This window comes from Genypterus blacodes, unplaced genomic scaffold, assembly GCF_046128005.1.
Source record: "Genypterus blacodes isolate CSIRO-AG114 ecotype Tasmania unplaced genomic scaffold, CSIRO-AGI_Gbla_v1 ptg000017l_1, whole genome shotgun sequence".
Taxonomy (NCBI): Eukaryota; Metazoa; Chordata; class Actinopteri; order Ophidiiformes; family Ophidiidae; genus Genypterus; species Genypterus blacodes.
The window spans coordinates 1,863,961-1,872,585 of NW_027466831.1; positions in this window are offsets into that span (position 1 = coordinate 1,863,961).

The following is an 8,625-nucleotide window of genomic DNA, read 5'->3' on the forward strand; positions in this document are numbered from 1 at the left end:
CTCTCTGCTTCTTCTCCTCCTTCTCCTTCTCCTCCTCTTGCTCTTGCTTAATCTTCTCCTTAATCTCCCCCTTCGTGTCCTTCACCTTCATCTCCTCCAGCACCTTCTTATCCTCTGACTCCTTCTTAATCTCTACCTCCATCTCCTCCTTTTCCTTTTCTCCCTCCTTGTCTATCTCCTCTCGCTCCTTCTCCTCCTTAATCTTCCTCATAATCTCCCCAATCTCCTCTTCTTCTTCTTCTTTGAGCTGCAGAAGATACGAGGAGGAGGATGATGATGACCTGACCCCCACCTGACTCCTCCTTAATCTCAGCCTCCATTTTCTCATCCCTCTCTTCTGGTCCCTTCCACTCCTTCTTGATCTGCTCCTTAATCTCACCCGTCTCTGCCTCGTCCTTGAATATCAACTCTATTTGTTATCCCTCTTCTTGATGGCTTCCTCTTTTGTGAAACATCCCATCTTGATCCTGTTCTCATTTGGGAGGCTCATCATGTTCCTCTTTCTCAGCTTGGACTTGAACTACAGAATCTGTGGAAGGAGTTCAACTATTACTATTAAGGATGACATCATGGCTATCCTGTAAAAAGCAAATCACTCATTTTCAGCTCCAATTCGAAGGACAAACACCTCCTCAGTTACATCCCTACTGTCTTCTCCATCCTGGTGACATGATCAGGAGGTGATGACAGCTCAGAAGAACCCGTCCGGGTGCAGCTGTAGGAAGTCATTCATTCCTCTCATTGTCCGCTGGCTGGGTGGGGGCCAGACTGGGGGCCAGACTGGGGGCCAGATTGGGGGTCTGAGCTCTGAGGAATGATGTCTGCAAAGCTCTGCGGTATGACATGAATGCGGAGGAACTAACCCGTGTGGTATGGAAGCATCCGCTGGGCGATACATTACCAGCGAGGAATAGTTGAGCTCATTCAGTGTGATCGGCGGCGCTGCTGGAGGTATGTGAAACATCTCCTGTAGGTATGTTCACTCACACTCACACTTACAACCTTTCGGAAATGGAAATGTCTGCAGTCAATGTGGCTGTAAAATATCTGTAGATAATCTGTCACATGTTAAAGATGACAGTCAGTGTTTTACTCTTCATTTGCAATTAAATGAAATTAATTCCAGGCGCGGCTAATCACAGTTATTAACATTATCACAACAAATTGTGTCAGGAGATCAATTTGGTGCTAAATAAAGTATGTCATGATAAACTCTGTGATTATATTTAGACGGTAACTATCATTCATATCTCATATTGGTTTAATATTAAGATTTGAACAGAAATAAATGCAAGAATGTTCAGTGTTGCTGTGACATCTACACAATCAGACGTTAAGCTGATATCACCTGATTACATCATCGAGGCCCGCGTACATTTTAATGGAAAATCTCTTCGGTTTCTAATTACAAACCACATAAAAACAAAGTTCTTGTGTTCTGCAGAAGCATGGCAATGAATTCAATTACAAATCCAAATGTCTTCTTTCTCATATCAGTATATGTGATATTGATTGTTCTGTGTGTCTCTGTCATCCCTCATATATGCTGCTTGTCCAGATTAGACGCTGGCCTGTGCTATGCTTGTCCCCTTTGCTCCAGCTTGTCTCCTGAGGTGTCTCCTGGGAGTTTTGTCTCCCTCCAGTCCGCTGTCACTCAGACTGGACTAGGTGGCAGATCAGGCGCTGGTGTGTGTGAGAGCTTTGTGACACACACTCATCTCCTCCTTTGATCCACTAATTGATTGACTACAGGAGCAGCAGGATAAACAGCCCACAAGAGCCAATTCCGCTCGCCTCTCTGGAGTGCTTTAGATAAAATGCGGAGGCCCGAGCTCTCCCTTCCCGCTCCCCTCCTCCGTCTATACGGACGTAACGGCCATTGAAGGTGCCTCTGTGCCACGGTGGCTTAGCTCCGGGCCGCGTCCTCAGGTCCACAGCTCCCGTGCTGCCCCTATGCGTAAATGGCTGCCGGTAATGGGTTTGTTTAGATCACAGGGATGGAAATGAAACTCCTGAGCCTCGGCGGAGAGACCAGGAGGCCGTATCGCTCAGGAGGCAGAGATAGAGGAGTCACAGCCTCAGCCTCAGCCTCAGCTTCAGCCTCAGCCTCAGCCCGGTCATACTCACTCTCAGAATGGAGGCTGTGATTCACATCTAATTTAGATGAAGAGTGCTGAACCTGGCCGGGCTGAAGAGACGTGAAGCCACAGAGAAGAAGAAGAAGAAGAAGAAGAAGAAGAAGAAGAAGAAGAAGAAGAAGAAGAAGAACACAAACAACCAGTGAGGCTCAAAATGGGCCAAAAATGTGTCTCTGCTTTATAAGATATTTTTGTTTGAAAAGTCAGTAATCATGAATGATTTATAGCCGATATGATAATTACATTCTAATTTTATAAATCTATCTTCATAAAGAGAGTTCAGATGCGTGTGCAGGTATGCTGAGGAATGATTAAGAGATGCTCTGGGGGTCTTGGTTTTATTCTGTGAGATTATGTGTCACAGGGACTAAAAAGCTCCCAGCTGTCACCATGAAAGCACTTACAGTATAATAATCCTCCAAATCCTGTAATTATGCCAGCATACGCCGTGTACCTGAGCCTCCGCTTTGTACTCGTCACCTCCAGGATCTGACTGACACAGACGCAGACGCTCAGCTTGGTGCTCGTAGATCAGCGGCTGTGTTCTGCACAGGGAGGAAATCTTATTTTGGGAACATTTTAGGTGTTTTGAATTTCATGGTTACCCCTCTCAGTTATTATAGATGGATAATCTGTGTGCGTGTGTGTGTGTGTGTGTGTAAGCAAAGAGACGACGCTAAAATAAGGTATTGTCACATCTTAAAGCTGTTACCAGAAAGAAACTCCCAGTGCTGAATTCCTTTACTTGTTCAGTTGTGCAGCTTATATTGACTTTAGAGGGTCCGTCCTGACTCGGGTGCTTAATATTGCAATCATATACACACGCACAAACACACACACTCACACACACACACACACACACATACACACACACACACACACACACACACACACACACACACACACACACACACACCAATACACACCTCCCCTGAAGGAGTTTTAAAAAAACCAAGTGAGAAAAAAAAAGTCCAACTGAAGTTGTAAATCTAAGAAATCGGAGTGAGATAAAAATCACTGTGAAGCTTGATTTACATTTAAAATCTGCGCAGTGCTCTCAAACTAATTAATATTAATAACAAAAATGGAAATGAGAGCAGTGGCGGCTCTAAGTGAAGAACAAGCTGAGTGCATTCAGTCAGGAGATTCATATATAAGCCCTTTCTCAGGAGAAGTGGCTCCAAACAGGCGTGACGGCGGGGCATAGAGCAGCATACACACAGACAATTTTTCTAGATAATAGCCTATCACGCAGGATACAATTTAAATTAAAAAATGCAATTTTCACCTTGAAATGAACAAATGATTACAATTTCTATACAAATTAAGGCATCCAGGCTGTGCCTCAGTACTGTGCCAAGGCCATGAAACCTGACATAATTACCATGAAATACATTTTCAAATATTTGTATTTTGTCCATCGCTTTAAAACATGCCACTCTGCCTTCTGTGGGTTTGTGATCTCACCTTCTGGGGGAAAAAACATAAAAAAGAGAGAAAATCATCAGAGATGAAAAGACTCTTCAACAGGAGAGATAAAAATGTGGAAAAAAACAACCTCCCATATACACACAGCAAATCAGCCCAGCGGCCCCCCGAGCAACATCTAAAAGCCAAATTACTGCTGCTTATCTGAGGAATCATATCTACTAGTTATCTGCTCCTGAGATAGGCTCCCCTCTCTCTCTCTCTCCCTCTCCCTCCCTCTCTCTCTCTTCCTTTCTCTCTCTCTTTCCTCCAGCCCTGTGCTCATTGGCAGAAATGCTATTTATTTGTGATTACAGGCCGCCTTTGAATATAAGATGTTTGTGTTGGAGATCCAAAGTTTCGGCAGATTCTGAACTCTTTCAGATTCTTTTGCAGGGGAGAGCATTGAAGGCAGAACACCTCATTGAGGCCGGCGATGCTGGGGGTGGTCTGCTCTGTTCGGCTCTGCTCTGGTTTGCTGCTGAGGGATGAAAGTGTAGCCGATGGGAAAGACGAGACAAGACCTCAAACTTCCACTCCGACGCTTTATATCACACACATGCGTTCAGAGGGGATTCAGACTGAGATGAGGTGTCGAATTGACTTTAAATGCAGAACCTGATGTTTGAAACACATGAGACATGAAGTTCAGGCGTGGATTTGGAAGAAAGTCGCCCCAAAAGTGCAAAGCTGGCAATTGAAGTTTCTCTGCCTAAAAATATGAATGCATCAAAGTGTGAGGAAAAGAAAATAGAGCAAAATGTATGGAAAAACAAATGTATGGAAAAGTGTCATTCCACAATAGTAACAAAGTTTGTCCTTGAATACTTTGAACAAATACTTGAATAAACAGACATTAACCCAACTCTATAAACTTTAAAAGCTGTAACAAATAAACAGATCTCCACTGAAATGACTACAAATTTAAAACCAATTTTAGTGATTTTATCCCAGTGAGAGAATCTTTAGCTAGCTTTGAGTAAAGTTTAGTTTAGACTCATCAGACGATTTGTTGAGATGCGTCTCGCTGAGTGTCTCTCTTCTCTTCTCCTCCTTCTCTCTTTCCCTCCATCTGTTGAAGTCCCTCAGCCGTAGAGGTGCACATCAGATTTCAATAGTTGACCTCTTAATGCTGAGGTCAGCACTGCACCGGCACCGATTTCACACTCAAGATGAAAGGGAAATGAACACTGAGGACGCTGGGGGTGACATGGGGCCCTGACCAGGCCGGCCACCGCCACTCTCACCGCTTCACTGCACCGGGCTGGGATCTGAGATGAGCCGGGGAAGAGGAGGAGGAGGAGGAGGAGGAGGAGGAAGGCCACCTGTGTAACAATAGTGAAGTCACTGAGCTGAGACACATATATGGGACGCCGCTAGATTTATAACAACGTATCAAACTATTTATCCTGACGCCTGCAGGGGAAATCAGGAGCGGCAGACACACATTGTGCGGCGCTATTTGAATTGGCGTTTGGATTTTACAGAGTCTCTGGCAAATGAGGGGCGAGCGTCTCATAAACGCCTCCTGATGCTCGGGATCAGACTGTCGGGTCGGCCCGGTTACTAACCCCACTGCTGCTGCTGCTGCGTTTCTAGGGGGCCGTTATTGAATGAACACTGAGACACAAGGACGGCAGTGAATGGACAGTTTGGTTACACTGCCACCAGGCCAGAGTAATGTAGCGCTTAAGTACCTGTCAGCTTTATAAAGGAGGGAGTAGAGTGTGTAAATGTGTGTGTAAATAGAGTGTCAGATCAGGACCCCAGGGAGCAGAGGTGGGGAGTGTGTACGTGTGTGTGTGTGTGTGTGTTTGTGCACATGTGTATGCACTTCTGTTCACTGATGCATACGTGAGTGTGTGTGTGTGTGTGTGTGTGTGTGTCACAATAATGATCATTTAACCCTCCTCAGCATTCCCCAGGGCAACACGTTCTCATTTTGCCTTCAGAATGCTCCAGGCTCTCTCTCTCTCTCTCTCCCTCTCTCTCTCTCTCACTCCCTCTCTCTCTCTCTCTCTCTCTCTCTCTCTCTCTCTCTCTCTCTCTCTCTCTCTGTCTGCTCCTCACGGTCGGGGGCACAGTTGGGGTTCAGCTCCTTATTCATTCATGAGAGAAGCACCGGATAAATAAAAAGGTTCATTACTGTGCTAAAGTGTTACTAATGACATGTACCTGCCACCGAGCACCTCCGAAAATCTAATGTGACACACTAGAATGGAAAATCTATTCTGCCGCGCCGAGGCCTCCAATGGCGCTCGCACATACTCTATGGAAATTTCTCCCCGCTTGCCCTCCAATTGTGTCTCTCTAAAACCAATATTTACAATCCCATAGCCATTATGTCCTACTACGCCCTCTGCGCCTGCTGTTGCGACCTCCATATTAGCTGAAAATTGGACTTTGCAAACTTAGCAGGGGAGTGGAGCCTGTGCTGGTTAGATGAGAGGGGGGCAGCACCGGGGGGCGGGGGGGGGGGGGGGGGGGGGGGGGGGGGGGGGGGGACTCAGCAGGGGGTGGGGGGCACGCCGCCGCTCCACCCTCCGACCCTAAAGTCACAACCCCCCCACTAAACACAACACAAACACACAAAATGATGCTGCATTCCATCATTCGCTCTCTCAGGCACAGACAGATGCAAAGAAACGTTAGAATGAGCAAATCTACAGGGTTTGTTTCTGTACGGAGTTAAACAAAGATGTGACACTGCAGGAGTTTTAGCTGTTAATTTACTGTAAGCATCAAAATGACATTGTTTTTTGACCACTAAGCTATTTTTATTCCTAAACATGCTTCATGTAAACGTCTACTGATTCATGTATTCTATTTAGATTTAGTTTTGTTCCATATTACATCTCACTCAAAAAATAAGTGAATTTATAATGCAGATACTTACAGATGAAAGAGAACATGAAGTAATCCAGAAAAGAAAAAAAGGAAAAGAAGAAGAAGAAGAATAGAAATAAATTTAGTTAAAAATCCTTCATGTTCAAATGAGCGTAAGATTCCCTGTAATGAGTTTGACTTTCTGAGGAGCCAACTGCTCATTTTATGGACAGCAGCGTTAATTGAAGCATTGATTTTGACTTTACGAATTTATTAATTACTTTAATAATTTTCAGATTTTTTTTTCCAGAACTATTCTATATTCATGAAACAGTCAGGCTGCACACACACTGATCGCTCAGCGGACAGACAGACGTTGAACACGAGTGCTGCTTTACGTTTTGGAACTTCTGAAGCTTCTTATGCGTGTTCACAAGGCAGCATTAATGGCAACACACACACACACACACACACGCACACACACACACACACACACACACACAGACGTTTGACAAATGTGACACAGATGCATCTAAAGTCGATCAGAGACCCCCACCCCACCCCGGCCCCCCTCTGTCCACCTCTGCCAAGCTGTAAGCACCATGTCTGCATGCTGGAGCCAGGTTTGCACTCAGCCGCACAGTAGTTCCTCCAAACTTTGAGTGGAGGGAAAAACTCAGAAGTTCCCTTTTGGAAATGTGTCAGTAATATTAAGAGCTTTAAAAAAGCCTTTGTCTGTTTGTGATGTTTCTGCTTGAGTCACAAGCGTCTGACAGCTTTGTTCCAACTTTGACCAAATTTCCTTTTCGGAGATAATAACATTTTCCACACTGAGCACAGTGGCGTGTTGGTGCCTAATGATGGATGGACGTCATAAATTATAAGTTCCACTGTTTCTCATCTGCAGGTAAGAAGAACCAAACCCGCACTAGGCTCACCAGGAGACCCTGTGGTTCACTCCTGCTGACCTGAACTATGTATTTCACTCTGACCTCCTCTGCAATGGACACGGTGTGAAGGTCTCAGAAAATGACATTCCAGAGAGACCAACTGTGAACACTGAATGAACGCAATTTCAAATTTCCCTTCACATTATTCCCTCAATAACCTAACAAGTGAGAAATGGCAGAATCCATCCATATCGTGTTAAAAAGTGTTCAAGTGAAAGTTGGCCTATAGGTGGAGAGCAAAGTTTTCCAGGTTCAGAAAGTGTCTCCTCATGATGGGGAACCACTTTGTTTCATGATAAATCTTCATATTGGGTGAAGTCGTCAGTGGAGTTGTTCTATCACAGACCTTGTGACTGCCACAGTAATTATCTCCCCTCCCAACGTCTCCCTGGGGTCCTATAAAGCACATTAGCCACTCTGGCCGGTCACTTCATTTAGACTTATACGAGGGGCCTCCTGCAACATCAGACCCCCAATACACCAAAGCTGCTACATCTTGGATTTGACACAGTTGCACATATTCAAATATGATGATTTCATTACAGTGTGACCTCACTGCATGGAACCCGGTGTGAATGCTTGACACTATAGATTTGACTTTAATTTTGCGACATTTCCAGCAATATATAGATTTCCCACTTTTCGTATTGAATTAGGGCTGGACTGCATTTGTTTCACAGCGCGGCTCCTTATGTGGCAACCTGCTCAGGCGGTGATTGACTTTCCTCCCCCTGCAGCAGATGAAGGGACAGAATGTTAAAGCTGTTACTGTCAGCTTCTCACCTGGATCATAACTACTCCTGCTCCGAGCATGCAAACCAATATCCTTCTATTCTCTGCTCAGCCTCCCAGGATTCACAGCAGCAGCTTTTCACAAAGAGCAGGGCAGAGCGCCGGCCGTGTTATCTTATTGAGTTACCTGTAGCTAAGCTCTGAGCGAGCACACACAATGGCAGCCGGTTAATGACAGTGCAGGGCCTAACCCCTTGTCCCTGGCCTTTCCCTGAGCCTCATTTCCGCGCGGCGGCTGCCATTTCACAGCTGTTAGCCACAGACTCTCTTTGTCATGATTAAGGACAAATTAATAGATGCCTCCTGGTAATCAGCTTTCATTAGGGCTGTCAAACCGTCAGTGGCGTTCGTTCAGAGCACTGGACACGGGATGATCACCTCCCAGTAGAGACGCACTGCAGCTGGCTGTGTGTGGCAGTGGTGCTGCCTCTTAGCTGGTGTATTTGTGTGCT